Consider the following 26,763-nt stretch of genomic DNA (forward strand, 5'->3'; position numbering starts at 1 on the left):
TTCTCTGACTGACTTATTTCGCTTAGCATAATACTCTCTAGCTCCATCCATGTCATTGCAAATGGTAAGATTTCATTCCTTTTTTTTTTTTTTTTTTTTGCCATCCCTTTTTGTGCAGTGGAGTTCATTTTGTATCTGAGAATGAGGTGCTCTAGCTTTATGTGTAGTTTATTATTTTACTCATTTAGAGTAGATCCTAGGAATGATCTCTCTATAGAGATCTATGCAGCCATCAAAGTAGAAACTTAAGGTCCCTAGGATTCAGCAGAAACTTTAGGGCAAAAGTCAGCTTTGGTGCTTGCTTACCTGTATAGGTGCCTGTTTTCACTTCATTTTTAGGCTGTGTATTTTGCTTTCTTTCCTGCTCAGTTTTGAATGGAATTGCATTAAAAAAATTTTGTCATTTTATCCAACATGTTATTGTTTCATCCTTGAGAGTTGTTCATCCACTCTTATCCTGGTAATCTTTATTTCCTCTTTATTTTTTCCCCGTATTTTTAGCATTCACTTTGATAATAAGAAACTTCAGTGCAACTATAAAATGAGACTCTCTAGTGTTTAAATGTTAAATGGGAAAATTTGAATGTTAGAGAAATAACTTCATGTATGAACTATGATGGTTTTCTTAATATAGATGAGTTTTCAGCTTCCCTAGTACTTCTGGTAAATTTGGCACAATGTTGACTTCTAAATATTCATTTATTTCCATGTTAACATTCTACTGCTTCTTTTGTAATGTTAACAGATGATTCTTAATTAAAGATGGGTATCCATTCTCCTCTAGTTAAATCCTTGATGAAGTTTTGTTTTCTCTGCCACACAGTCATACTTAAGGCTTTAATGCTAGTGATATTTATCATTTAGCCAGGAGCATTAAAATCACCAGTTCCCTTTGAAAGATCTCATTTAATCTACTTAATGCAATCATAGGCTAATTAAATAAAAAAAATCAGTACATTATGCCAGTTAAACTATTGGAATCTATAAAGTTTAATAGGAAAACACAATTAAATTATAAAATCTTTGTTATATACCCTACTTCAGTACTTTCTTCCTCAGTGGGATAGAACCTGTATTATAGCATTATCATGATGTTTTTAAAATTTGAGTATCGTTGACATGCGATCTTAGATTAGTTTCAGGTGTATAACATATCAACAGTTTCATAAATTATACTATGTTCACCACAAGTGTAGCTACCATCTGTCATCACACGTTGCTATTACAATATCACTGACTCTATTCTATAGCATCATTATTATGTAAAATACTTGATGGTGTCTTTGTAAGTGTGCAAAACTGCTTTTATATTATTTTTATTCCTGTCATACTCTGGTATAAAGAACTAACTGCATTTGAAAGCATATTAAAGATAGTTTAAGATAGGAAATTAGAAAGAAAATAAGCTGATGAGATTCTTTTTCTCAAGAAATTTTTTTTAGGTCACACTAAGAGAAGGTATATTTAATCTTTCCCCCCAAAACCATCAGGTTATTTTAAGCTTAGGTTAGCTAAATTTTCAGAGTACATCTTTCTTAGGTGCTCAGAAACATCATTGTATTACTAAATACATTACCATAAAGTGAAGAACATTTTAAAGTTTGGATTTCTTACTGCTCTGATATATTGAGTTAGTTTAGCACAAACTTCCAGGTAAGTATGAGCGTTTGGAGGAGGGTTTTCTCTACCTGCCTGTGGTTTTCACCCAAAGATTTTCAACATTTCAGCATTGATGTTGGCGTTGCCTGAATAGATATTTCAAATGCCACCTTTGCTTTGGAGAGACAGCTGAAATATTTATTTGTAGAGTGATCCTTTTGTTCCACATGTAATCTAGTTCTCTTGCTTCCTGTATGAAGCTTGGGCCACACAGTCCTGATTTCTATGTGTCTCTTCCAGTGGACTACCAGGTCTTGTGCCCTACAAGGGGTCATGCACATCATAGGTGTGCAATAAGTGTCTGTTGCATAAATGAGTGTATGAATGTTTGAACTTTTTTGGAATGGGTTTCCTATAATCATCCCTTTGGCTCTCTGTTACTCTTATCTCAGAATGATCCCTAAAGAAAACTAAATCTAGATAAATCCTTCATCATTTTCATCATGGATTTGCTGGCCAAAAGGGGGTTTCAAAGTCAAATTAGTGCTTATTTCTTGGAAACTGACTTTTGAATTTATAGTCACATTCATATTTAGCTTTTATAACATGTAAAAGTAAAACCACATTCAATTCTTCACGTATTTGGTGAAAAAGGAATTGGGCTGTCATGATATAATTAAGACCATTTTATAGGTAGGTTTTAGGAGTTTCTTTTATGTGATGAATCTTGATTCTTGCTTTGAGTTTTTTTAACTGCCCCTTTGATTCTGCACATATTTGTCATGCGTGGAGCACTGAATATTCTACTCTGAGACATGAAAAGGGTAAGAATTAGAGTATTCTTAGCATGTTTTAGAACTGATGGACAAAGAGCTGGTTGAAGTTAAAGAGAGACTAGGTAGAGATGCTGTCAAGAAAAGGGGGCATGTGTTTGCCATTAACCTGTTATAATTAGAGCACTATGGAGGAGCAGATACACTCTCTCTTCCACTTTTTCCCCTTTCTCTTGGAAGGGCAAGGCCAGGAAGTTCCTAGGTTTGTTGAGTTCATTTGTTCACCTATTCAACAAATGAGTATTGAGCATCTGCCATGTGGCCATGGGGCTTGGAACTGGTACATCTGCAGTTTTCTTACTGCTAGGGATAGGCAGACATTGTTAGAACAGTGTCTGGCACATGGTAGAAACTCCATAAATATTACTTGTGATTATTATTATTAAAGTACCCCCCTACTATGGGGGTGCACAGACCAACAGTGCCAGTTACACTGTGATTATATCTCACAGGATTGGACACAGGATAACTCGATTTTAGGAAGAAAATGTAGGAACTACATTTTGTTTATTTCAAATTATTGATTTCAAAGAGAACCCCTCTACCAGGAAAATTGACAGCCCTCATTTGCTGAGTCAATGCAACAACTTCAGGGGAATCCCAGTAAAATTGGAGGCTCCTTGGAGACCAGTCCACAGCAGGAATTGTGATAAAGATCTTAATGGACAGTATCATACAGCCCTCCTCATTTCTGTTCAACTGTCCAGGGCCCCTCATCCATTCATTGCAAATGACACAAGGATGTGCCCTGGCTTTCTGCCTGCCCTTTATCATAGCCCACACTTCATCCAGGTAGTCTGGATATATTTATTTATGTTTAGTATATTTATTCTGTATATTTATATTTTAGTATATTTATTATGTTTTTACTAGTTTCTTTTTCAGAAGGTATTCTTACTTTTTTGGGGATTTTTTTTTTTTTTTTGGTCTTTTACTTCCTGACTGCAAATTGGAATTGCAAGATCTAATCCAGGTTGTGAAACTGGTGTTGCTACCTAGAGTCTTAATTTATGAGCCTCCCACTTCAATAGGGTATTTTGATTCAATTTATGGAGCTGCTATTTTAATATGGCTATTTTAGGTCTGTGGTTCTGCCTTGAAAATCATACCTGTGTGCTAAACTGTTTGTGATGTTTTAGTCACATTAATTTTGATTTATGAATTGATGTCACAGGAAAAGAGTGAGACAGAGTCCTGTCTCTGTTTCTTTATGTCTAGAGTACCTCCTGTGTAGTGTTCCCTCCATAGATGACTTTGAAAATTTTCACTGTGAGCTTTCAGAATAATGTCACATTCTGCTTTTTATCTATGTGAAATAAACAAGAAAACTGTTTAGGCAATAGAAAAGAAACTATTAATCAGATGACAATATATTTTCCAGAAGACTCAAATTAAGCAAAACTATGTAAGTAAATACCAAGTGTAGTGATGTTCTATCAAAAAAACAGAATGAATTTAAATTATGATCATATTTTTAGCACATTATCGGAGATGTCACCTGTAGGGATTCCCATGTGTAGTGATGATATTGTCTAATAAAATGTCACTTTAATATGTTTTTATATTATTTTAAGTAAAAACCTATTTAAAAGAAAACATGCATGTAATGTCTCAGCATTTTCTTGCACATTTCCACATTATCAAATTTTCATGTCATTCCATCTGTCTTTATTTTCAATATTGAATGCCCTGGTTCAATTTAATTCAATCAAACATTGATTGCACATTTACTGTGTGTCACTTATATCTTTCTCCCTCTTCTAAGCTCCTATATAACTTGCTGTCTGAACCACTTATATGGCACTGATTGATGTATTACATTTTTTGTGTGTGTTTAAGTCTTATCTACTTGACTGCATTTCATGGTCTTGAAGTTTAGGGAATTATAGTTCTCTGTTCCTTTTATAGTGTCTATTACCTAGGGACACAGTCAGTAGGTAGTCAGCAAATATTAACTGATTGGATTAAATGAGTTAATCTGTGTAATGGTACCTACTGAGATATGAAGTAACAAGGGAAAATAAAATTATTAAATTAACAGAGTAAATAAAAAACAAATCCTAAGGTTGGTATATTTTAGAAAGTGTAGTTAGGACCTACCATGGTGCTGGGCATAAAGAAGGAGACAATAAATGTTTGGTAAATGATTCAAATAAATCTATTTAGTGGTAATTTTGCTGAGGTGTGATCTTTTTGGTGTCAACTAGATATGGTTACAGTCACTTAGTAGAAATACATGGGCTGAGGAAAAAGTATAATGAGATTTAATTTTATAGTGAGAATTTATAGTGAGATTATATTATAGAGATTTTATAGTGAGAAGGTATTAGGATAAAGGACAATTTGTCCTTAGCTGAACATGTGTTGATAAGAGTGCAGGATGTTGGAATGAAGTAGAGGTAAGGAGTAGGTTTCCCTCCTGGTTAGAGCAGGTGGGTAGGTGGGTGTAGAATCAAGTACTGGCAGGGAGTGCAGTTCTCCTTATTGTGTTCAATCTTAGATTTTATCAGGTAGGTGACTTTCAGCTAACATGGTGGGGGTGGGACTTCATTTCATAAGAGCTTAATTCTTATTATCATAAATTAATCATAAGTTAATGTGTCTTGAAGCCTGAAGACACCAACTGATGGACACCATAATCCTCCAAACTGAATCAAACTATCGTATTCAGAGTAGTTGGTCATCAGCAAAACCAGAATCTGATACTGATTTTATTGTCTAACAAAATCCTTTTCCATATCCTTGGTGTCAGGAGATGTGGATATATTGAAGGCTGATGGGATTCTGTATCACTCACACATACACACAGACACAGACATATACACATAGAAACAAATCCAACAAATTTAATTTTTTTGAGCTTCTTTTTTGTCAGAGCTTCAGCTGCAGCATGTTTTTCTTTGTAATTGAATGCATTGCTTTTTTTAAATTGAAAATAAAATTTTCCTTTTGTAATTTTAACTTGTTAGATGTCTCATTAGTTTGTGAGAAGACATTTGCATTAATAGCCCATGTTACAAAATTTTTATGCTTCCACTTTGGCTTCCAGCCGTAAGTACAGTCTTCACCAGGTTCTATGGAAATCCAGAAGTTTATCGGTACTAAAAAATCTGTCTTTGCGGCAGGCCATCAGGTTTTGGAACTTTGATTTCTATGTTGCTCTGTGCATGAGCATTTGCAACTCTGCTTTAGGTCAATGTAAGTTTCCTGACTGGCAACTTATTTTTTACTACTGTGCATGAATACAGGCATAAGTCTTTCCCAGGGAGTGTCCCATAAGATGGCTGAGATCAGACCACAACATTGACAAAATTCTAATGAAGATTCAAGGACAGTGAGAAAGGAGTATACAACATGTAACCTGAATGTAACCTGAAACCACTTCAATGGGTGCCTGGCTGGCTCAGTCCATAGAGCATGCAACTCTTGATCTCAGGGTTGTGAGTTTGAGCCCATGTTGGGTGTGGAGATTACTTAAAAAAATAAAATCTTAAAAAAAGAAAAGAAATTATAAACAACAACAACAACAAAATAAAATAAAATAAAACCACTTTTAGAGGAGGCCTTCTTAGCTTCCATAGTCCGAGATCCATGATGGTGGGTCCTGGATGGTATTCTTAAGGCTGGTGACATTGGAGGTCAGATTCAAGTTCCAGAGAGAGAAGGGAATGTATCTCTTCCTTTAGTCTATGCCTGCCTTCTCAATCCTTATTTTCTTCCCCAAGATCTACTCTTTCTGAGAACAGTTGGCAGCAGGAATATTTGCTTCTTTCAAAGAAATCCCACAGACAAGTGATCTTGACCAGTGGCTCCCACCAGGGCAATTATACCAAATTACAGTAGTCCAACACTGCACATTTAGGAGTTTTCAGGTTTAAGTAACATGGCATATCAAAGGAAGATGGTAGTATTTCTTTCCAGATTGAACTGTGCTGAGCCAGTTTAATTTGCTTTTAAAGCAGTTGAAGATCATATCTGCTTGTTTTCCTGCCATCTTGATGGTCCCATATCCTTATCTACACAGGCAACTCTCAATACACCTGCCTTTTCTTACCCCTGAACCCACCCATTTCCATGGGAAAAATAATGGTATTACGTAAATCCATGCATGGAAAAGAAATACTCTAAAGATAAATAATAAAGCTTTAGAGATATAGTCCTGGCAAAGATATTTTTACAATAATCTCTATCATCAGTAGAAATTGTATTTTCTCAAGCTCTAAACATCTCCATTTGTGTTATTTCACTGTTTTCCCCAAGAATGATGAGTGAGAACATTTGATTAATTAAGGGCTCATCTGAGATGATTATTCTTTAAAAAAGGTAGAATCAATTGTAAAGGTCAATTCAAGTCTTCTCAGAGGGACCAAAATGACCTGTAGTTACTTGACCAGCTATTGTGTTTTCCTTCCTTCTTCTTCTTTCTCCTCTTTTTGTCCACTTTCCCCTTTGTGAATTTTCTATGCATGGATTGTGTTTATGGGGACAGAACTAAGGGGACAACTTGCTACAGCAATTTTCTCTCCCTCTCTTTTAATCTCTTTATTATGGAATATTTCAAACATACACAATAGTAGAATAGTAGAAAATGCACCTTCATGTACCTATTAACAAGATTCAGTAGTTATCAGAATTTACCAGTCTTAGTTCATCTATTCTTTCCCCACATCTTTGTTTTTTTGTGGCATATTTAAACAAATCCATGACATCATATTATTTCATCCATAAATATTTCAGTATGTTTATAATAGATGAGGACTAGAAACACCACTATACATTTAACAAAGATTCCATATTATCTGATTAAACAATCTCTTTGAAAATTTTCACATTTGCCCCCCAAATGCCTTTTTAAGTTGTTTTGTTTGAATTAACTTCCAAATGAAGTCCACACATAGCATTTGTCTACCATCTTTCTGAAGATTTTTTTGATCTCGAACAGCTCTCCTACCCCACTTTTTCATGCTATTTATTTCTTAAAGAAACTGGGACAGTTTTTCTCATTTTGGAGTTGGCTGATAGCATCCTCATGGTGTCATTTAACATCATCCTCAATTTTATATGTTTCTTGTAGACTGGTAATTTGATCTAGAGGCTCAACTAGATTTAGAATCAATTATTTTGGCAAGAATAATTCACAGGTGGTGAAGCACAGAATGACTGTTCCACTTTTCATACTATTTTAAGGTTGGTTAGTGGGTTTGGCTGGTATAAGCCAGACTGTGTATTATAAAGTTCACCATCAACTTGTCACTTTATGGTTTTAGCTTCTCTTGGTAATTGAGGTCCAGATCCTTTATTCACTGGGTTTACATAAAGGGTGATTTTCCTAATTCTCTTACTTAGTTTGTATTATTAGAAGGAATTATCCTATGAAGAAGAACTTTTGTTCATTATCTATTTGGCTTATACAACATTTAATAATCTAGGTGGAATATATTATGCTTTTGCTCTTAGCATGTTCCTTCTCCCAGAATCAGCTCTGGAGGTCTTTCTCAGCTCATGAGTCCATTGGAATGCACTAGTTGTCTTACCGCATCTTGCCACTGATCAGTGGCTTCCCTCCTACCTCTACATTCTATGCCCTGTCTATTTTTATAACCAAAGGGAAGCAGAGCCTTATGACAGAAGAGGTTTTCCTAGCCAAAACTCTGGGGTAGGACTTACCAAGGTACTTTCACACCTGTGGAGATTGCCCCCAAATTCTTGACACATGTATTGCAGTTCTCAGCATTTGGTATTTTTGTGACTTCAGTGTTTTGCTGGAGTAGACAAGCATGATATGAACTTTGCGTAGTTGTTTAATGCTGTCTGGAAAGCTCCCTGCTCAGGAACACTGGAACTGAACCTGTCAGCCTTCTGCTTTGTGATTTGTCTATGTGGGAGGATTCCTTTTGGTAGGCTTATAAAAGTGCCTTGATCTGTAGTTGAAGAGAAAATTCATTGCTCTATTAATGAATAAATATGACTCATAAACTCATATTCTGTATTGGTGCAAGTAAAAAAGAGAACAAAGAATCTGTAGCTTCAAATTCAACTGCTAATTTTGTAAATTCCTTGGGAAAAAGGTTTTTTTTTTTTCCCCTCCAGAATGGAGCAATTAACAACAAGCTCTATCAAAAACTAGTTAAGTTCTTATCCAAATTCTTTCCCAGTTCACTGGAAAGCTCCAACATATTTTATCACAATTCTAGATATTCTGACATTAAACTCCTTTCTTAGAATTTTCCCTTTGACTAGAGGTAAGTTGAAAGACTGGTTGAAAGAATCACTCTACATGAGAAAATCCTTTCTCCTCCCACTGAATCAATTTCATAGTTTCCTCTGTGGTCAAATTGAGATTCATTTCTGCCTTCTGTAGGGCAGCTTTTATTTTATTCTTTTTAAAAATTTTTTGTAACAGATTTATTGAGATATAATTCACATGCCATTCAGTTCACCCATATAAAGTGTACAGTTCACTTTAAAGTGGTTTTTAGTGTATTCACAGTGAGCCATCACTGCAATCCGTTTTAGAACATTTCATCACCTCTAAAAGAAAGTAACCCCCACATTTTGGTCTCCATCTCCAACCCTAGGCAATCATTAATCTATTTTCTGTCTCTATAGATTTGGCCATTCTGGACATTTAAAATAAATGGAGTTATATAATATGTGTTCTTCTACACCTGGCTTCTTTCATGGAGCATAGTGTTTTCAGGGTTCATCCAGGTTGTAGCATATATCAGTATTTTATTCTTCTTTATTGTTGAATAGTACACCACTGTGCGCATACCACATTTTGTTTATCCATTTATCAATTAATTGACATTTGATTGTTTCTACTATTTGTCAATTATGAATAATGCTGCTATGAATATTCGAGAAGCAGACTCCCCGCTGAGCAAGGAGCCTGATGTGGGACTCTATCCTAGGACCCTGGGATCATGACCTGAGCTGAAGGCAGCCACTTGAACAACTGAGCCACCCAGGTGTCCCAAAAATGATACATTTCAAAGAATTCCATAATTTCAAGTCAACATGATGTTCAATGTTCAGGAAAATAATATCAATAGTTTAGTCATATTTTTATTAAGCAAATAATTTTCCAAGGATCCAATATTTCTAGAGATTCCAGTCTGAACCTGCTGGCTGAATTCAACCCAAAAAAAGGTCTTATTTGAGTACTGCTCTAAATGTTTCTTTTAATTAGAATTCTAAGTGGACATTCCAATTAACCACCAGCCACACAACCACTCTATTGTGTTAAACACAATCCATTATACTCGATAACCCTGCCTCAGCCCTGTGAGGATTTGAGTCGTTGAATCTTGGTTTAAACAAAACAAAACACTATGGGGTTATAAGTGCATCCTATCTTTATAGTGATTCCACAGGAACTGAAATTAGAGTGTGACTGGATCTTCAAATATAACTGAAAGCTACACCATGTGTAAGCCATTCAACATTAGCATAAGCAATGAATATTTATACTCAATGAGTCCTGGTTGGGGAGAAGGGAACAAGAAAAATCCTAACAGAATGGCCCCAAGTTCAAGATACAGAAAACACTAATCATGGTTGTAACCCTGTCTTATCTGCTCAAGTCATCTACACTTACTGCTTCAACATCTCTGTCTGGGAAGCAGAGATAAGGCTGACCTTTATCTTAGTGGAATTAGGAAAGCTTAGTTTGGAAGAAGATGGGAAAGTTCTTTGAAAAAGATACATGAACACTCTTATTACATATTATAGTCATAATACTAGTGTATTTAGGAAATCCAATTAAGTATTAAGGCTCTGCTATAGAAAATCCATTTCTCTTTTCTTAATCAAAGGACAATTTTCAAAGGAAAATGACTTTTATCCCTAAATAATCCTTCTAGGTCCCTAGGTCCCTCTGTCAGGTCCCAGCAGCTTTCAATGTGAGCTCCTCTAAGGATAAGAACTAGAGATAGAGGCATTCTGCAGAGCTCCTCAGATGCCACAGATGACAACAAGAATTCCTAAAGAATGCGTTTTCAAAAATACACTGATGTCATTAGAGCCGCAAATCCACAAAACAGAACATTTTTAAATGTAGGAAGGAGCAAAAGAAGTTTTATACTTTGTAACTACCTGCCAACTATTTCCTTTTTTCCCCTCTCATATTGCCATGGCAACAAAGTGACTTATCTACCAGTTAATAAATAGGTGAAAAAAATACCACCAGGCAGCTATTTATTTCATAGATTTATAGGCCCTCTGCCCACTGGATATGTTGGCAGCACTGGGCACTTCTTGCCACTGATTCTGCTTCACTAAATCCCAAGCAGTCCCAGAATATCAGCATGTCAGGGAGCTAAAGCCACTTCCTGTCACATACATTTTTCATGCATTTTCCTACTGTCTCAGATGAGGAGACTCTGGGAAAAAAAAGCAATTGGAAAAGATATCTACCTTGCTCGAAGGCTTTCAACATATATAATTATTGGTCAAGCAATGGTAGAGCCATCAACCTTTCTCAATTCCATACTAAATGTTAGCTTAATGAAATTCATAGAAAAATATGACAGCAGACATAGAAATCAAAATTCTTGGAATTTTTTTCAATTTAATTCAAATATAGTAATGAATAAATGCACTAAAAACCTTAGGACTCCCATTTTAAAAGCTGTCCTAAATTAAGAATGCAGAGAAACTGGAATCATCATACATTTCTGGTGGGAATGTAAAATGGAACAGCCACTTTGGACAACAGTTTGGTAGCTTTCATAAGGTTACACAGAGAAGTACAATATGACCCAGCAATTCTATACCTAGGTATACACACAAAAGAACTAGAAAGGTATGTCCACACAATAGGACATACCTATTCATAGCAGCATTATTCATAATTGACAAATAGTAGAAACAATCAAATGTAGTTCTTATCCTTTTAGAGAGGGGGGAGGGTAGGAGGGAGAGGGAAAGAGGGAATCCCAAGCAGGCTCTACTCCAGCACGGAGCCTGAGGCGGGGCTTGATCCCACAACACTGAGACCACGACCCCAGCCAAAATCAGGAGTTGGATGCCCAACCGACTGAGCCACCCAAGCATCCCAAATCAGTGCTATTTTAAAAATAGGAGAGAGTTCGCCTTATAATCAAGAAGTCAGACATCTTTGGGGCGCCTGGGTGGCTCAGTCATTAAGCGTCTGCCTTCGGCTCAGGTCATGATCCCAGGGTCCTGGGATCGAGCCCCGCATCGGGCTCCCTGCTCGGCGGGAAGCCTGCTTCTCCCTCCCCCACTCCCCCTGCTTGTGTTCCCTCTCTAGCTGTCTCTCTCTCTCTCTGTCAAATAAATAAAATAAAATCTTCAAAAAAAAAAAAAAGAAGTCAGACATCTTTAAACAAAATCAGGTCTGGTTGTACATTTTTGCATGATAACAGTTGGCTGGAGAGGGATGATTGGGTATTTGCTCACTAGTTTGCCACAGTTGTCTGCAGTTTGGCTCCATTCATAGCTCTGATTTGATTTTGCACTGCCCCCAGCTCAGAAGAGTGTTTCCTGGATTTAGGAAATTCATGACATGTTATACATTTGTGGTGTTATCTTCTGTCTGCTGAAAGATTCATCACTAACTCTTTTTTGTAAAATATATCATTTTTTAATCTCATTTATCTTAAACGGATACATTTTCTTTCTTATCATTGTCTTAAAGTAATTGACTGTTTTCTTGCAATAAGATAATGATAATACCATTTACACAAGACAAAATATAGATAGTAAACAAATTCATGGAAAACGCTTAGCCATGTTAATAATCAATGATGTATCATTTTGTGCCTTATTAAATTAGACACTTCCTCCTCCCAAAAACCAAAAGAATAACAAAACAAAAAGTCAGTGCAATACTGACAAGTTTATGGTAAAACCAACACACTCATATATTGCCAAGAGAAATATAGAGTGATGCCTCTTTTTGGGAAAACAATTGGGTAACATATATTTTAAAAGAACATATAAGTTATGTGCATAAAAGTAGTTTTGAAAGTTAACTGTAACAGCAAGAGGAGAAGAAAAAGGGGGGAAATTTAAACACCCAATGGAAGAGAATGATTAGCTACATTGTGGTCCAGCAACAATGGCAATACTGTGGGCTTATTGAAAAGATACAATCAAAAAGTCTGTTATATGTTTGATTATAATACAATGCTTAGTGAAAATGTCAGAGTATTCAATTATATTTTTATACTTCTACAAATTACCCAAATATACAGACCAAAACCAGCAAGTTATTATTATTTTTAAAATTTTATTATGTTGTGTTAGTCACCATACAATACATCATTGATTTTTGATGTAGTAATCCACGATTCATGGTTTTCGTATAACACCCAGTGCTCCATGCAGTGCGTGCCCTCCTTAATACACATCACCAGGCTAACCCATCCTCCCACCCCCTCCCCTCTAAAGCCCTCAGTTTGTTTCTCGGAGTCCACAGTCTCTCATGATTCGTCTCCCCCTCTGATTCCCCCCCTTCATTTTTCCCTTCCTTCTCCTAATGTCCCCCATGCTATTCCTTATGTCCCACAAATAAGTGAAACCATATGATAATTGACTTTCTCTGCTTGACTTATTTCACTGAGCATAATCTCCTCCAGTCCCATCCATGTTGATGTAAAAGTTGGGTATTCATCCTTTCTGATGGCTGAGTAATATTCCATTGTATATATGGACCACATCTTTTTTTTTTTTTTTAAGATATTATTTATGTATTTGACAGAGAGAGATACAGCGAGAGAGGGAACACAAGCAGGGGGAGTGGGAGAGGGAGAAGCAGGCTTCCCGCTGAGCAGGGAGCCTGATGCGGGGCTCGATCCCAGAACCTTGGGATCATGACCTGAGTCGAAGGCAGACGCTTAATGACTGAGCCACCCAGGCGCCCCCTGGTTAGCCCAGACATTCTTGAGCAGAGTGGTGTTTAGCTTCCAAGTGTTTGAATTTCTTCCAAATTTTTTCTTGTGATTGAGTTCCAGTTTTAAAGCATTATGGTCTGAGAATATGCAGGGAATAATCTCAGTCTTTTGGTATCAGTTGAGACCTGATCTGTGACCCAGTATGTGGTCTATTCAGGAGAAAGTTCCATGTGCGCTCGAGAAGAAAGTTATTATTTTTATTTTATATTTTTAAAGATTTATTTATTTATTTCAGAGAGAGAGAGAGCAAGAGAAAGAGAGTGCATGGGGGAGGGGCAGAGGGAGAGAATCTTCAAGCAGACTGCTCGATGAGTGTGGAGCCCAATGAAGGGCTCAATTCTATGACCGATGAGATCATGACCTGAGCTGAAACCAAGAGTCAGAGACTCAACTGACTGAGCTACCCAGGTGCCCCTATTTTTCTGATTTTAAATGTAATATAAAGTAAAAGAGTTACTATTTTTTCTGATTTTAAGTGTGATGTTTATTTATAAAAATAGTAAAAATAAAATGAAGTATATAGAATAAGATGAAAACCAACCTTAATTCTACCACCTCAAAATAATTACTGTCAACACTTTGATACATGTTTATATTATATTCTTCTGTTACAGATTTATTGAGGTTTAAATCAATACACTGTACGTAAAGTGTGTACAATTTAATAAGTTTTGAAATGTGTCTCCACAAGTGATACATATCAACACAATCAAGATAATGAATATATCCATCATTCCCAAAACTGTCCTTTGTCCTTCTATAATTGCTTTCTTTTGTCACATCTCTTAGAGGCAACCATTGATTACTGTCACTATAGATGGTTTGAATTTTCTAGAATTTTATATAGATGAAATAATACATAACCCCTTTTTTATCTGGCTTATTTCAGTCAACATAATTACTTTGGAATTCATCCGTGTTATGTTATGTGTCAATATTTCATTCCTTTTTATTGCTGAATAGTATTCTGTTGTATAGATTTACCACAGTTCGTTTATTCATTTATCTGTTGATGGACATTTGGATTATTTACAGTCTGGATATTACAAAAAAAGTTGAAAGTTTGAATAATTGGGAGAAGCTGATAATCAGTATCCAGATATATGGCAACTTTCAGGAGGGTTTTGGAATCTTCCACAGTCAGAATACTGATTCCAGGAACACTCCACTAGGAGTATATCCTATCCCCACCCTCATATCACTGCTGGAGAGTGATCTATGAATCAGGGTAATTAAACAGGGTAATTCTCCCCCAGAAGTTTCTCAAAATGACAAAAGATATTTGTAATATGTCAGAAAAGTCATATTTGTCATGGAATAGAAGTTCAAAAATTTCAAGAGAAATTCCATCTAAATTTTGAAATTTTAATAGAAGAGGAAAGAAAGGAGAGGAAATTATTAAGAAAAAAAAGAGGTAGAAAATAATTTCAAAGCTGAAGAAAAATGATTTTTTAGTTTTTGAGATATACTTAGTATCAAGCAGAATGTATGTAATAATTTCACTTTATGGGTGCAAATTTAAAAACATTGAGGATAATGAGAAAATTCAAAGTTTTCAGAAAGAAAAACAGTTTTTCCATGAAGAAATGAAAATCAAATTGACATCACATTTCTTACCAAAAACAATATATTAGAACAATATTGGAGCAAAATGTTTGCTATTCTGAAGGAAAATGATTTTGAACTTAAAATTTCATACCTAGTGAAAGTGGCATTCAATTTGAAAGGTCTACCAAGGACATTTCAGAATTTAAAAAGTCTCAAAAAACTTACCACACATAAACTCCGAAAGGATTGTTAGAGAAAGACCTCCATAAATAAATAAATACACACATATATGTACACATACAACAAATCTATGAGACACAAAACACAAACAGACAAGCAGAATTTTAATCCAAAGAAACACATAAAACATTAGTTAATTCTAAATAATTATTTATGCAGAATCTAAAAAAATAGCTATTTGGATTTAAAATCCTAGATGATCTCAACATGTAATGCAGTTGGAGAACTAGAAGGATGTGGTAGAGACACAAGTTTCTAAGAAGGTGGGGGAAAAAGACAAACAATGGAAAATGTGAGTGAAAAGTTAGGACATATAAAGACCTATCTTAAGAGGCCCAACATAAAAATAATAGAAATCTCAGGACGAGAGAAATGAGAAGATGTAAGGAAAAAATTATTGACTAATAGAGGAGAATTTCCCAGTACTGAAGAGAGAATAAGACCTACAGCTGTCCCAGGAATGTTCCATTAAAAAAATTTACTCTCAGCTTTTGTGTACAAGTCTTTGTGTGGACACATGCTTTCATTTTCTTGGACAAATACTTAGGAATGAAAGAGCTGGATCATATAGTGGGTGTATGTTTAACTTTTGAAAAAATTGCCAAAATGTTTTCCAAAGCGTCATACCATTTCACATTCCCATTAGCAGTGTATCAGAGTTCTAATTCTTCCACATCTCTGCGAAAACTTCAAATGAACAGTCTTTTAAATTTCAGTTATTCTAATAGGCATGTAGTGTTTGTCTCATTAAGGGTTTTTTTTTACAGTTAGAAAATTTTTTTTATTGAGGTATGATAGACATTGTGCTTTTAATTTGCATTTCCCAACTGACTATTGATGTTGAAAACCTTTTCCTGTGTTTATTTGCCATCTGTCTCTTTTTGGAGGTTATCTGTGTTCAAATCCCTTACAGATATTATTTCTTATTATTGAGTTCTGAGAGTTCTTTATATGTTCTGGAAATAAGTCCTTTATTGGATATATGATATGCAGATATTGTCTCTGTGGTTTGTCTTTTCATTCTCTTCACAGTGTCCTTTGAAGAGCCAAAGCTTTAACTTTGATGAAGTTGAATTTATGTTTTTTCTTGTATAGATCATGCTTTTGCTTTTATTTTTATTTAGCCTAGATATTTTTTTGTATAAATTTTATAGTATTAGGTTTTATATTTAGGTTTGTTTTAATTTTTGCATGCAGTGTAAGTTGTGGATTGAAGTGGTTTTTTTTTTTTTTCTCACTGTTCTAGTGCCATTAATATTAAGTCTGTATATTCTTTTTGGATTGCCTTTGCATCTTTGTCAAAGATCAACTGGGACGTCTGGTTGGCTTAGTCAGTTAAGCGTCTGGCTTCGGCTTGGGTCATGATTCCGGGGTCCTGGGATCGAGCCCCACATCAGGCTCCTTGCTCAGCGGGGAGCCTGCTTTTTCCTCTGCCTGCTACTGCCCCTCTCTCTGACAAATAAATAAAATCTTTAAAAAAAAAATCAACCGACCACTTATGTGTGTGTTTATTATTGGACTTTCTATTCTGTTTCACCCATTTGTTTATTTTGCACTCATATCACACTGTCTTGATTACTGTTGTTTTATAATATTGTAATAAGTCCTGAAGTCAGGTAGTGTTAAGTCCTCTAACTTTGTTATTTTTAAAAACTTGTTTCGGCTATTCTAGACGAATTTGCATTTCTATATGAATTATATAATTGGCTTGTCAAGTTCAACAAACGAGCCTCCTGGAATTTTGATTTGGGTTGTATTACATCTGTAGAGCAATTTGAGGAGAATTAACATCTTAACAATATTGAGTCTTTTGATCTAGGTCTCTCTATTTATTTATGTATTTTTTAGTTTATCTTAGCAGTGGCTTGCAGTTTTCAGTATTCAAGTCTTGTACATCTTCCATCAGATTTATCTCTAAGTATTTTATGTATATAGACATGCAGTTGGTTTTTGTATATTGATCTTGATAAATTCACTTTGTAGTTGCTCTCAAGCTCTTATTTTCTTTCTTTTTTCTTTTGTAGATGAGTTAGGATTTCCTACATAGGCAATCATACTGTCTTTGGATAAAGACACTTCTTTGCTTAGAACCTCTAGTATAATGTTAATAGATGGGATAAAAACAGACATCACTTAATTTCTGATTCTGGGGGAAAGTAATTATGTTTTCCTTTTCATGAAATGTACAAAAGTTGGTTATTCCTAGAGGTCAGCAATTACTAGGGATCACATTTTAAGCAATAAATCCATTCTGTTTAATAAAAAATTAGTTGTCACACCAATTTACTATAATTTATATGAGTGAATGTTAGAGTGCTCTTTCAGAATGAACAGAATACATGTAAATATTTAAGATTAGGAAAGCGTCATAGTAATGACTTTCCAATAATAAACATGTCTTTCCTATTTAAATGTAAATAATGTATGAAGGGGTTAGTAGCAATATATTAATAAAGTGGTGTTTGTAGTAGCTGAGGAGTAGCTAGAGTTGGACAGAAGTACTGGTTTTTGGGTGATTAGCAAAAATATTTGCTTTATAACATTCTGATTCTCCTAGACAAAAGTTAGTAAGATTTTCCAAATCTATAAAGCTGCTCTTTTCTAGGCTACATACTTTAAATGCTGACCATGGTAGCAGACCCTGACTTGAGCCTTAAAAAACATAGTCAGTCATGAGCCCTGATGGGAAAAGCCTACATCATAAAATTCATCTTTGTCCTTGGGGCTTTGCTGTCAGACCCAGCAGAGTTCAAACATTTACTGAAGACCAAAACAGTATTTTCTTCATATGCCTTCCTTAACCTTGGTAACCATGTGGGTTGTCATCTAACAACTAGGATTGCTTGAGCAGTCCTTGAGAGGGGTTTTAGCCCCAGAGGATAAAGAGGCTCTTAAAAACGCTCTGCTCAGAATTCATCGTATCCACTTGAAACTTCTGTTAGTTCCAGAAGGATTATTTAGAGTGCTGTCAGACATCACCAAGGAGCTATAAAACATGGCATGTAACATGGTGTCTGTACCAGCTAAAACTGTTCCAACTCCTAGAAGCTCTCTTACTGGGTCTGAGAATGTTAATTGAATGTGTGGCTTCTTTTATGCCAGAAATGAGTAAAAAGAGACATGCTCTTTACTCTCCCCACCCCAACCTTATACTTTGCCTATACTTTAGGGCACCTTCCCAGTAAGGTTGGAGGACCTTATTTTCTGTTATATCAGCATCTTGGGCTAACCCTATCACACATTTACTGATGATATTGTGATAGCCTCTCAATTTGTTTGAATCTCCCACTAGACTATAAACACTGTGAGGCCCTTACTATATCTAAATTACTCATCTTAAGCCACCAGCAACCAGTAACAGTGCCCAGTCTATAGTTGGCACTAAATAGACATTTGTTGGATGAATGTATGAATGAATAAATTCACAGAGCAGACCTTAAGTGGTAGCAGTTTTTTAATTCCCAAGTTAAAGTAATAAGACAAAACTTTCCTTGTTCATGAATTGATGAGGGACCAGGGTTTGAAAAGTGAAGAAATAGGGGCACCTTGGTGGCTCAGTCGGTTAAGCATCTGCCTTCAGCTCAGGTCATGATCCCAGGGTCCTGGGATTGAGCCCCACATTGGGCTCCCTGCTCAGTGGGGAGTCTGCTTGTCCCTCTCCCCCACCCCCATGCTCATGCTCTCTCTCACTCTTCCTCTCAAATAAATAAATAAAATCTTTAAAAAAAAAAAAAAGAAAAGTGAAGGAATAAACCCAGAGGTTTAGGGAATGAGGAAGGGAACCATTAGTAAGGTAAGGGTAGTTTACTGGTAGTCTACTGGTAGTGAGGTTACCTATTTGTGACTTGGGGTCTGGAACATGATTTAGGAGTGGCTTCTGTAACCTCAAGTTTAAATCTAGTTGTGCTCTTATCAGCAGGTTGGTGCATGGATGTGGGACACCATGGTAAAGACTCAATCTGTTATGAAACTCTAGAATATTTTGACAAAAAGGGAAAAGAATACTGCTGCTTTCCATTTGTATGTAACTACTTGTGTTGATTCTTGAAATGTTTCTCACCTTTTGTCAACCATCCCATTGTAGTTTGGGAAGTTATAAGATAGAGAACTGGTGCTCTTTTTGTATCTTTACATTTCCTGAAATCTTCATGTTTCTAGTTTTCTTTTATCCTCATTTTCTTTGGGTTTTCTCAACATGAGTGGGTTTTAGTTGGGGAGAAAATGGATATGACTGGCATATAAAACTTATAATTTTAAATACATACTTGTTTTTTACATAGCCATATCAATGAACTTTCCTATTAGTTTCAATATTTGTTTCAATTGATTATCTTGGATTTTTTTCAGATAGATATTTTGTTATGTGTAAGCAAAGATAAAATTTCCTCTCTCTCCTAATATTTATACTTCTTTTTACTTCTAGTGATCTTATTTAATTGCCTGGAACTACCAGAAGGATAATAAAATATGAGTTGTGATAGTGTAATTTTTGTCTCATTCCTTCTATTAATAAATATCCCCATAGTGTTTTATATTTAAATATTATGTTGCCAATTAATTGGATCATAGGTATTCCATATCATATAGATACTCTTCAATTTCTTCTATTTCTATTTATTTGTAGGTCATAGGTTTAAAAATTTATCAATTGCTTTTTTGAAAAACATCTATTGAGACAATCAGATAGCTTTTTTCCTTTGACCTACTAATATGATGAATTATAGATTTCCTAATATTGGCCCATAATTGTATTCATTCCTGGAATAAATCCTACTTTGTCATGATGTATTATTCTTTAAATATCCTGACAGACTTGATTTTTCTAATGTTTTATTAATGATATATGTATTTATAGTTATAATTGAGATTGCCTAGGAGACTGTGAATTTGCCTCACAGCTACTACTCCATAGTCAACTCTTGCTTCCAAACCCTTTAGCTCTGAGCTGGGGTGGGGAAGCTGTTTGTCAAGTTTTCCTTGGGTTCTGGTCACTTTCTTTCCAGACAGATTGTGCTCTTGTTCTTTCTTTATTTTGTCTTCATCTCTTTCTGTGTAGCAGAATTTTCTTGGATCTTCTTACTTGATTTCTCTCTCTCTTTTTAAGAGCGAGAGAGTGTGCATGCATGTGTGAGCAGGGGAGGGGGGGGATGGTGGTGGTGGGAGAGGCGGGGAGAGGGAGAGAGAGAATCATAAGCAGGTTCCATGCCCAGCATGGAGCCCAACACAGGGCTTGATCTTAGGACCCTGAGATCATGACCTGAGCAGAAATCAAGAGTTGACGCTCAACTGACTGAGCTACCCCAGGTGCCCCTTTTCTTGATTTCTCTTAATTCAGATTGCTCCCCTTTCCCTTCCCTTTCTATTTCCCTTTTTTTTTTTTTTTTTTTTTTTTTTTAAGTAAGCTTTACACCTCAACTTGGAGCTTAAACTCATGACCCTGAGATCAAGAGTTGCATACTCTAATGACTAAGCCAACCAGGTGCCTTTATTTCCCTTTGGTTTTTATTCATCAGAAATTGGGAATGGGTAGGATAGGCAAAACTTACTGTTTGAATCTAAAAGCTTCTGATCTTGTGCTTCAAATCTAGGAGCATGAAGCAAAACAAAGTTACATAGTATTTTCATTAAATTCACATTTGAGACTACAGCATTTAAATCATAGCATTAAATCATATAGCATTAAAAATCAGGTATTAGCTCTTAAAATTTTCATAATGGTAAAGTCTCTGCCTTAGGGAGGAGATCACTGAACTACTTCTCTAGGAGTGTGAACATCTCAGTGGTTGGCCCAAGATTGCAACTGACGAAGTTGGCATTCCAAGTCTCAAGTGCTAAGCTTTGTGCCTTGAGAGTATCTTAAATTTTATGTTGGTACAGTAGAACCTTTTATTAAATCTGATAATTAGAATGACTCACACTTCTGTCTAAGACCAATAGCATTCTACCTGTTCTTATGCTGTGAAATATTGTGCTGTGGGAGACACATTCTGAATCTTGCATAGGCTTGTTATTAAGCCCTGAAATATCTGGCAGAATGTACAAGTACAATCCTCATAAAAACTACAGTCATACCAACAGCCAGTTGCAAATACCAAAGGTGTGCAGAGCTTGTGCTAAACAACACTTTACCATCGGTACAGTTCACCTTGGGGATGGCCCATACAGTGGATGTTCCACTTGAGGGTCCCTTCTCTGCAGGGTCTCCCTCCTTTTCCTCTTTTTCCTTTTCACCATCGCATGGGTCCTACATTCTTCAGTTGATGTACCTTGTTAGTCAAGGCCAGAAATTCAAATTCTAGGCTCCATTCTGGAAGAGGATCAAGGATCTTCCTGGCTCCAGAATTTGAGATTCTTTGGGAGTAGACTATCATTTGACAAACAGACCTTTCCCTGGTCAAGACTGATTCTTTTTCAATAATGCACATGTGCTGTTTAACAAAAGAAAGACCCTCTCTCCAGCAGGAGTGAATATCTGGAAGTGTGAAGGAAATAGAGGACCTTCCTGTCACATGTTTCTGGTGGTTTGGGATAATTTGCCAGGGATCTTACAGAGCATAGTGGCTGACTAAATGGATGTTTCACCCATGAGTATCTGAGCCCAGGGTGTTGAATTTGTTTTCCCATAGCCAGTGGGTAAGCCATCTTGATAAGGGTCCCAGGGCTACCATCTCTCCAAGCCTCTGTGTCCCTCTGTGACCTTGGGCAAATGCATCAGCTTCTCCCTCTGTAAAAGAAATCTTGACAGTGCTGTGTCCTCCATTCCAGAGCTGTTGGGAAGATGAATGTGAATGTGTCTTTAAGGAGCTCTGAGCTTCCCTGAGGAGGGTGTTGTGTAGTTACGAGATGTTACTATCACCACTCCTCCTTCGGAACGTTGAGGATGAGATGGCTGGAACTAAATCAGCTGCACCTGCCTGTCTTTTATCTTCCAACTTTAATGCTTCTTCTTGTCTCCCACACAACCTATAAGCAAATAAATATTATTTTCCAAGTCAGGCTACCTTCCATTGAGTCAGGGCTCATTCTTGTCTTATGCCCTGAGCCTAGCCTGGTTGGTTGGGTGTGTGGGGAAATAATTCTTTTTATGGCAGACAGCCCCAGCCTCACTGCAGTCCAGCAGGGTGACCTTGGACCTGTTACTTAACTTCTCTAAGGCTCTGTCTTCACCAGTGAAATTGGGTTGCTTAGAAGTATTGTATGGATTAAATGAGATTAGTTTTTCAAAATATTTGGCAAGCAGCAGGTGTTCAATAAATGTTAGTGTTTTGAAATTTTGTTTTCTTTTATCTCTCACTTTTTGGCCCTGGCTTTAATATGACATGTGCATTTCTATCTCAGCATCTTGTTTTGGGTAGCAATTGATATATTGGGTGTCTTGAGATATGGTATCATTATTCTGGAAGATTTCATTTTGAAAACCATGTCTTCATTCTCAATGCCCTCAAAGCAATTGAAACAAACCAAATGTATAAAAGCATTTACTTTGTGACATTTATTTTCAGTAGTCTGTGAGCCCTCACAATCTCTTAATAGAAAGAGAAAGCTACAAAACCTGGCCGGGCAGTTAGGAGGTGCTATTTAAAGCCTCAGTGGGCCCCAAATGACAATTTTGAAATTGACTGTGGAATGTGATGATGCCAAGTACTAGCAGACGCCCAGGAAACCTGTCACGTTTGCCATGTGTTACCAAAAATCTTGAGTCTGCAGAGGTTTTTAGAATAGTTTTTCTCTTAGGAAGCTTTTGCCATTTCTTACTCCCTAGATTTCCCTTTTGCTGTGGTTGGAACATGCTGCAGCAGAGGAACCTCAGACTGCACACTGAGCCTCTGTGCACTGGGAGGTTTTCCCCAATGCAGAGATATTCGAAAAACTTCCAGCTGAGGTTAGCTACATGACAGCTTTATGCCTGAGAATCAGTGATTGCATTGAAAAGTGGCAGCTTCTCCTGTACATGGTTGTTTTCTAGTGGTTTAGAAGCTTGCTCTGCCTCGGACTAGCTAGATGACCTTGTAAGTTACTTAATGAACGATTCTCAGTTTCATTGTCTGTCAGATGGGGTTAGTGATACCAACCTCGACTTACTTTTATAAAAATTTGTTGTGTTGTATATAAAGTTCCTACTAGGGTATTTAACATATACATGGAACACTACATCAAAAACTAATGATGTAATGTATGGTGATGAACATAATTAAAAAAAAGAAGGTACATTGATACATTTTGGCTATTATTTTTTAAATAAACTCATGAAAAATAATCATTGTGGTAAGCAGAATAATGATCCTCCAAAGATGTTCACATCCTAATCCTTGGAACCTGAGAATATGTTAACCTTTGAGGGCAAAAGGGACTTTACAAATATGATTAAGGACCTTGAGATGGGGAGATTATCTGGATCATCTGGGTGGGTCTAATCTAATCATATGGTTCCTTAAAAGAACCTTTATCCTGCTGTGGTCAGAAAAAAGATGGGAGAGCAGAGGCAGGGTCAGAGACATGCTACATTGCTGGATTTGAAGATGAAGAGAGGAGCCAGAAGCCAAGGAATGCAGGCAGCCTCTAGAAGCTAAAAAAGGCAAGGAAACAGATTCTCTCCTAGATGCTGTAGAAGGAATCAGCCTCTTCAATAAATGGTGCTGGGAAAATTGGACAGCCACATGCAGAAGAATGAAACTCGACCATTCTCTAACACCATACACAAAGACAAACTCAAAATGGATGAAAGACCTCAATGTGAGACAGGAATCCATCAAAATCCTAGAGGAGAACATAGGCAGTAACCTCTTTGACATCGGCCACAGCAACTTCTTTCAAGATACATCTCCAAAGGCTAGTGAAACAAAAGCAAAAATGAACTTTTGGGACTTCATCAAGATAAAAAACTTCTGCACAGCAAAGGAAACCAGTCAACAAAACAAAGAGGCAACCCACAGAATGGGAGAAGATATTTGCAAATGACACTACAGACAAAGCTCTGATTTCCAAGATCTATAAAGAACTTCTCAAACTCAACACCCAAAAAACAAATAATCAAGTCAAAAAACATGAACAGACACTTCTCCAAAGAAGACATGCGAATGGCTAGCAGACACATGAAAAAATGTTCATCATCACTAGCCATCAGGGAAATTCAAATCAAAACCACATTGAGATACCACCTTACACCAGTTAGAACGGCAAAAATTGACAAGGCAAGAAACAACAAATGTTGGAGAGGTTGTGGAGAAAGGGGCAATGCAAGTTGGTACAGCCACTTTGGAAAACAGTGTGGAGGTTCCTCAAAAAATAAAAAATAAAGCTACCCTATGACCCAGCAATTCCACTACTGGGTATTTACCCCAAAGACACAGATGTAGTGAAAAGAAGGGCCATATGCACCCCAATGTTCATAGCAGCAATGTCCACAATAACCAAACTGTGGAAAGAGCTGAGATGCCCTTCAGCAGGTGAATGGATAAAGATGTGGTCCATATATACAATGGAATATTACTCAGCCATCAGAAAGGATGAATACTCAACTTCTACATCAACATGGGTGGGATTGGAGGAGATTATGCTAAGTGAAATAAGTCAAGCAGAGAAAGTCAATTATCATATGGTTTCACTTATTTGTGGAACATAAGGAATAGCATGGGGGACATTAGGAGAAGGAAGGGAAAAATGAAGGGGGGAAATCAGAGGGGGAGATGAACCATGAGAGACTGTGGACTCTGAGAAACAAACTGAGGCTTTTAGAGGGGAGGGGGTGGGGGGATGGGTTAGCCCGGTGATGGGTATTAGGGAGGGCGCATACTGCATGGAGCACTGGGTGTTATACGAAAACAATGAATCGTGGATCACCACATCAAAAACTAATGATGTATTGTATGGTGACTAACACAACATAATAAAATCAAATAAAATTAAGAAAAAAAAAAAAGGAATCAGCCTTCCCAACACCTTACTTTAGCCCAGTAAGATCCATGTCAGGCTTCTGACCTTTAGAATTGTGAAACAATAAATTTATGTTGTTTTAAGCCACTAAGTTTGTGATAATTTCTTATACGGTAACAATGGAAAACCAATACATGATTAAAGAGAATGTAAAGGTTTGTGCAGTTATAGAATAGTGAGGCCCATCATGCTCTGTGTGTAGATAAGCTACTAGGTATGTGCCAAATTCTAGTCTCTTTGAGCTTGGTAAGAATGTTTGAAATCCTACCAATTTCTCTTCTGGGCAGGATTTATGCCTTGCTTCACAAGAATTAAAATGCTTTGTTATGCCCTAAAACATTTGAATCTAGTCTGAAAAAGTCACATTACTTATATTTGGAATTTTGGAATTCCTGTAATTGCTCAGATCCCTGATTCCTCTCTGAATAGACAGCGGTTGAGTTTTGCTATACCTTATCATTCTATGGATGAAAGAACTTAGAAATTAGAGTCAGAAGATGTGGGTCTGAGTCCTGCTGTCCTGGAAAAATAGATCATGTAATCTCCAAAATGTATCTCCAGAATGGAGATGATAACACCTGGTTTATTTATTATTGTGTGGGTCAAGGAGATGATGTGAGTAAAGATGCATTGAGGATTGACCTACTATGTAAGTTTCAGGTGTGATTATTATATTTGTTATCTTGATTTTCATGTTGTGATAGAAACATAGAATATTAGATCAAGAAAGGGTTCTACAGATCATTTAGTCCCTTAGCCTTGAAACTCAGGCCAAGACAGGTCCATTAACTTGAAAATGTTCTCCTGGCTCCCTTGTGTCCAGCTTCCAACATGGCCTGGGTAATCACTGGAAGATGGGCCAGGCTGGGAACTTTATCTCACTTGAAAGGCATAGGCCTGGGGTGGGGAGGGATGCAAGAAATGAGCGGCACAGGGATCCAATCATAAGAACTGGTGATGAGTTGGGAGGGATTGGCACAGGGAGAAGTTATCCCTAGGAATTAGGGGACGTAACAGGCAGAGTGCAAGGAAGCGGTACTGTGCTGAGCTGGCGGTCAGAGGTGGCCTTATAGTTGGTGAAAGTAGGAATAGAACTTTGAGCTTCTGGCTAAAGTCTTGTGTTCTTCCCACTATACTTACTGGTTTTTGTTTTTTGTTTTTGCAGGAGGAAGAGGGGAAACTGCCTTGTATGTGGGTCTTCTAGTGATTCATTTGGAAAGAACTCAAGATGAACTTATTTTGAATTCTGCTTAAAGATTAAGGTATTGCAGTGAGGTTCTAGTGAATGATCTCCTTCAGCATGTGATAGGCTCACATCATCAGAACTTGAATCTGTAATCTTTGGTCTTGAAAATTTCTTCTTTAATATCTAGATTAACCATGGATAGTCAGGCAAAACAAAGCAAAAGAACACAAAGCAAATCTCTTTATAAGGCGATTTTATTTTATTTTATTTTATTTGATTGTTAAAGATTTTATTTATTTGACAGAGAGAGACACAGCGAGAGAGGGAACACAAACAGGGAGATTAGGAGAGGGAGAAGCAGGCTCTCTGCTGAGCAGGGAGCCGGATGTGGGGCTCGATTCCAGGACCCTGGGATCATGACCTGAGCCAAAGGCAGATGCTTAACGACTGAGCTACCCAGGAGTCCCAAGGCAATAGCAATTTTAAATTCACCTCTGGCTCCCTA

The 26,763-nt window shown here is 36.7% G+C and overlaps 1 protein-coding gene across 2 annotated transcripts in view; it reads left to right on the plus strand.

The window, feature by feature from the left end:
- Positions 1–26,763, plus strand: part of PLPPR1 (phospholipid phosphatase related 1) — a 564,480-nt gene that overhangs the window by 98,441 nt on the left and 439,276 nt on the right. For both annotated transcript variants that reach the window (XM_032418867.1, XM_032418868.1), the window contains exon 3: positions 26,238–26,334. The gene's annotated coding sequence lies outside the window, so the exon portion shown is untranslated. The remainder of the gene's footprint in view (positions 1–26,237; positions 26,335–26,763) is intronic.

The sequence above is a fragment of the Phoca vitulina genome, unplaced genomic scaffold, assembly GCF_004348235.1.
Source record: "Phoca vitulina isolate PV1807 unplaced genomic scaffold, GSC_HSeal_1.0 scaffold21, whole genome shotgun sequence".
NCBI lineage: Eukaryota > Metazoa > Chordata > Mammalia > Carnivora > Phocidae > Phoca > Phoca vitulina.